Raw genomic sequence first — 5,919 nt, 5'->3', positions numbered from 1 at the left:
ACACACACACACACACACACACACACACACACACACACACACACACACACACACACACACACACACACACACACACACAAAGTGTTCACAAGAAAATTTGTATATAGACAGAGAAATTATAGAAGTGAATTTTTTTTGAATATGAAGAATACACATTAAATAAAAAATTATACGTAAAGTTATAAATGTCTTTCTGAAAAAAATGCTACTGTTTTTCTCTTTCTTATTAGAAGCAATTTTTGTTGGAAATATTCTATAGATCTCAGCGCTTATAATCTAAGGAGGGTTTTGCTGAAGTGTTAAAAAATTTAACTGGATATACAGATATGAAAATAATTTTATTACACTCTCAAAATAATTGTGTAAAACATTCAAGTTGTGTTTTACAAAAATGTACAAAAAACTGTTTGCAGTATTGCTTCTCATATTCGAGTTTCCTAATTATTTTGATGGTCCAACAAAATCATTATTTCCAGATCTGTATCTATCTTTTTAGATACTTGAGCAAAATCATTTTTTCCGTGTTTTATTTTTACTTAATTTAATATTTTTTTCTTTAAGTTAATTTAATATTTTCTGTTTTGTACTAAAGAGAATTAAAACTAGAGTTTGAAATGTTTTCAATTATAATTGCAATACTTATTATGTAATATTTCGACAATTAGTATCTAAATGCTACGATATTGGCGTTTTTAGCTATTTTTAGCTTCTTATTTATATATTTCTTTTTTTTCATTGATTCTTTCTTGGAACTTCTTTTATTATTATTTTTTTATTTACGATCTACACTTGATTAGCAAAAAAATATTAATATTTTGATTTATGCGTTCATTTCTTACATTATTTTCGATATTTCTTTTTTCTATGTAAATTTCATTAGTTAGGAATATCCAAGTTCCAAGATAAATGCATTCGTATCTCTGGCACATCTGCGAACCAATCTACGAAGTGAGACAACCCAGTTGGAATCGACGACAATTCGTCGTCATATTGTTGGATTGGCATGGAATCCTCGTCGATCCGTCACGGTCAAATACGGTCGACGTATCGTTCTCTTCCTTTTTATCGTATGTGTATTCATTCATTTCCCATATGTGGATGAAGGTTATAAAAAAAAGATTTAGTAGTACCAACGTATCTCGACACTGTGCGGCGTGACGATACGAGGCCATTGTGTCACTGGATCGAGAGTTCTTCGAGCGTGGATCGTCAACATTGTTTCTCTATTCTAGGACAAAGACCTGGGATATTGAAGCATCGAAAAACATATAAAGAAGAAAGAGCATTCCCCCAATGCGCTTCTCGTTGTCTGAATGGCGAATTGAATTCAGATCTGATAACTATCGCTGAAAAGCCGCGGCTTTTTACCTGGGTTCCCTCCAACGTTACCCTTTCCTACTCTCGGTGAGATAGGAAGAGATAGATAAAGAATGAGAGAGAGAGAGAGAGAGAAGTTCTCTATCGCAGAAAAATAGATTTTCCGTCCCGAGAGGGGGGAGCACGGAAGAAATGAAAGGGAGTCATTCCGAGAAGTCGCCGACACGCCCGGCAGAGAAAGCTCTTGTCGACTAAGTGCACTTTACAAAATTCAAGTGTACCATCCAACCTTCTCCGGTGAAGTGTCGTCAGTGCGGCCGGCTAACACGGCTATGTAGTTGATAAATATTTTTACATCGACTGACCCAGCCGAAGCGCGCGTCACGTTGGCGAGGCCGAAGTGGAGCATGTTAGGATGACAAGATGGGTAGCGAGGATAGAGGTTTTCTCGCGCGCGCCTCACGTTTTCCAATGGAGATCCCAGCTGTGTGATAAAGTTCATTTCGCTCGCTCGACCGGCTGGTGACGACAGTATCTTCCTTCTTTCTACCTCGCGAGAGATAGCGCAGACATCCAATCCAATCTCGTAACAGCACGGTATGAAGACGAGAACGATTATCGCGGATAACTATGTGAAAATTGCACCACTGATGATCCAGTATGGATCGCAACCGTTAATTCAAAGATTGTGTAACATCGTAATTGTAAAACATGTTATATAGAAGGTCCAGATTTGTTCCGTATAAATTTGACAGTATGTTCTATGAACGGAAATGAGATAAAAAATTATATAAACATAAGTCTTTAAATGCTTTATCAAAATATTATTATAAAAATAGAAAATGCGAAAAATAAAAAAAACAATTTTATCTAAGTTTATATTTTAAATTATTCCATATCAATAGAAGTGTCTATAATTTTGAATCTATCATCTTTTTTACGAGAGTAGAGGAAAGATATAAAGATTTTTCACTGCCCTTACAAAAAAGGTAATAAATTCGAAATTACATGTATTGGGCGGACGGCAATTTGAAATGTAAACTTAGTAAAATTGCTTTTTTTAATTTTGTTATAACTTTTTAATAAAGATAAATAAGAGAAAAGAATGCGTTTTCAGACAAAGTGGATCTTGATGCTTAATAATATTCATGTATTCATGCGTTATTTATTGGTTACAAGTATTATATAATACATAAAGTTAAAGGGTTTTTGAAATAAAAGATAATTTACAGCAAATATCATAAATCAATTTTTAAGCTCGAACTTTAAATAGTTAATACAATGCCTAATATTTTTGATCAAGGCAATATAAATAACAATGCTAAAGGATTCAATTGACAAAATCATTTACATTATTCCCAAACTGAAAATTAGAGAAAAGCGCATCTCTGATAATATTTCCTGCAAACGTCGTTCGGCACCTCCGATTTCACGTGCGAATAATCCGCGCGTAATTGGCGATAAACGCGGGGGATTATTTTCGACCCAATTCCCGTAGAGAGCAGAGTGGTTAAGCAATATTTCCCGATATTATTCCGATGGATTGTCGTGTACCATGCCACGTGCACGCGCATACCGAAATATAATCACGACATGCATTTGTAAAAACGGCGTTATGCTTTACCGCGATCGACCGCGGCCAAGCGCGAACGTGCCAATATCTTCTGGCGAATGATCGCGCGGTATTGCAAACGTCAAACTCGCGCGAGATAAGGACGCACGAAAATCACACGAGGCGTGAAAATACTGCATGGCGAAATCATAAATTCCGCGAAGGTATTCTGAGACGTGGAGCACCTGATCCATCTTTACGCTTTTCGTACGAACACCTTTCGCGCGTACCTTACATGTCGAGCAAAACTTAAACTGCCGGCATCCCTGGTACTCTCATGACTCTCGTAAAATAATGCTTACGAAGCTTTTGCAAATACTCATAGTATTTCTCGCTCCTGCAACGACAAGACATGTCCTATCAAATTTCTTTCATAGATGTGAAAGCGATCGCTACGCCAAAACAGCGTGCGATAGCTTTGTCTGCGATCTTTTCTCCATCGGGTCCGAAAGCAATGAGGCGTCCTATCGATCGATGAGCACCCACGATCTACCTCTCAGTCATTCTTTTCGAAGGAAAAATGGAATGTAAGAGCAGATGCTTTCGGTTCGTTGATTTGGTACCTACCATTTTACGATCCATCTAAGACTTTTCTTCGAAATACACGATTTTCACACGTTTAATATTAAATTTTATTTGCCTTTTATTTGCACGTTTCAAAAGAATGTTCAAAGAATGTTCAAAAAAATATTCTATTACTAAGAAAAGTGATTATTCAATTTATTTTCTTTTTATTGTATAAAATAATGTTACCTTTAATAAAAAATATTTTCTTGACTAATTTTGAAGTATATTTATTATAAATTTTAGAAAAACTTATTAATATATACTAAAGAAATTAATTTCTTTTGAAGAATATATACATACATATATATTTCAACCCTTTATGATCACATCTTTAAAAAATTCTGTAATGATCATACCGAAATCAAATTGACCTCAGAGCGCATTTAATAATTGCATTTACAGTTTTCATTCTTTAAAATAAAAAAAATTATTGGTTAAATACGCTCTAGAGTCATTTTAACCTCAATGTGATCGCGAAAGATTAATTATTTAATTAAAACCTATTTGTGAACAATTAAAGTTGAAAAGACTTCAAAGATTACATCAATAAAGGAGTATAAAGCCAATGAGAGCCAATGAAAGCTTTGTCGGCTCTGAATGGCTTTATATTCCTTTATATATTTGTGAAGTATTGGTTTTACAATTTTCTGAACTATACTTTGTGGAAAGTGTGACACAACTCGTGATTTTAATACCATGAATGAGTTAAGTAAACATTATCTTGTTAATCATCAAAAATTATTTAATTTCATAAGAAACTATCACAATTTAAAAAGGATAGGTTTTAAGTGTTTTGCAAAAAATAATAAAAATGATAAAAATGATATTTGATCATATTATAAGAATATGTTTTTTTTAATATATTATTGTATATTTGATTAATCAATTTTTATTTGTCACTTTTAAAATAAGAGAGTGATATGATTTTTATCAAAGAGATCATACGCTATATAAAAATCGAAAATGTACTTGTCGATTGTAAAACCAACTAAATGATCACGCCGATCCGGCAATGCTTCACGGCGGTAGCTTTGTTTGTGAACTGTCATACGTTTTACAAAAATTGAAATCCAGCATTCAAGAGTTTAAGGGTATCGCCGCGCCCGGGGCATAGCAATTCGCAGTCCCTATCCAATCCGCAATCAACCATTTTTAAAAGAGAAACAGTGAGATAGGAACCACGATTGTTTCTGGAATTCTATCCTCATTATTTTTCCCTTCCGCGGTAGAAAGACTCAAGCTCTTTTGAGCAGAAATCGTGAGAAATCAAGACAACGAGGGAAGAATCCCCATGACATCTCGTAATTGCGGGCGCGATAAACGTGATTTTCGAACAATGAAGAATATATTCTTGCTATTGCAACAAAAGAGATTGTAACTCGGTTGCTTAGATAAATTTAAAAAATTTAAATTAAGAATTTAACGCTGAATGAATACAAAGATGTAAAAAAGAAATAAAGAAATTTAAATGTACAAGAATATATTCTTTAAACAAGACAGGTATATTTTTTAGAAATTTGTTAAATCAATTATAAATTAAATTGTATTACTTGGCTGTCAGTTGCCATAATCCTTTAACATTCCACATCTTTTATAAGTCAAAAGCTATCGTTGTTCCTACGGCAACTACCGTTCGTCTTACTTCGTATCTGTAGTTGAGAGGAGTGGCAATATTTTTGTGACAGAGTCTGTATAAGTTAGATGATATAATGCAGAATGATAAATAGAATAAGGTGGTACATATTACTATATAACATTTCAGGAAGATCATAGCAGGCGCTAGATTTTTGGAAGCACGTGTATGACATAAATTAGAGTTAATACAAAAGAAAATGAGATTAAAATAAGAAACGAGAGGGTGTTACAAAAAGCAGGAGAATGGAAAAGGTAACTACCAGCGGAAAAGCCAAGAGAAGGGTGTAGCAAAAATGACTTCCCTCTCCCGCGCGTTTCCTTTCTCACTTATTTATGATAGTAAGAACGCCCCCCATAATTTTCGCGGTAATTATTATTAAGTGCCCTTACCCTCTTGCTCTTCTAAGTGATTGTAATTCATACGCGACCTCACATTTAGTACGAAATAAAGCTAAATTAGGATAAAATGCATATTAATCGCTCCATGTATAGTAAAGAGGAGCACTAAATCTCGCTCTCATAATTTATGTATTTTCAGTGGGTCAGTTATTTATTAAGCTATCGAATCACCTCGAGACCTTTACAATTCACAATAATGGTAAATAAAAAGATATTAAAGAAATAAAAAATTAAATTTTATCCACCGCGTTTGTGCTTTTTATCGAATCTTCTCTCCCATCTCTCTCTCTCTCTCTCTCTNCTNTCTNTCTNTNTCTNTCTNTCTCTNTNTCTCTCTCTCTTCTACTTACTACTTACTTACTTACTTCTTCTTCTTACTTACTCTTCTC

This window comes from Atta cephalotes (assembly GCF_000143395.1).
Source record: "Atta cephalotes unplaced genomic scaffold scaffold00001, whole genome shotgun sequence".
Taxonomy (NCBI): Eukaryota; Metazoa; Arthropoda; class Insecta; order Hymenoptera; family Formicidae; genus Atta; species Atta cephalotes.
This window is presented reverse-complemented; position numbering follows the sequence as displayed.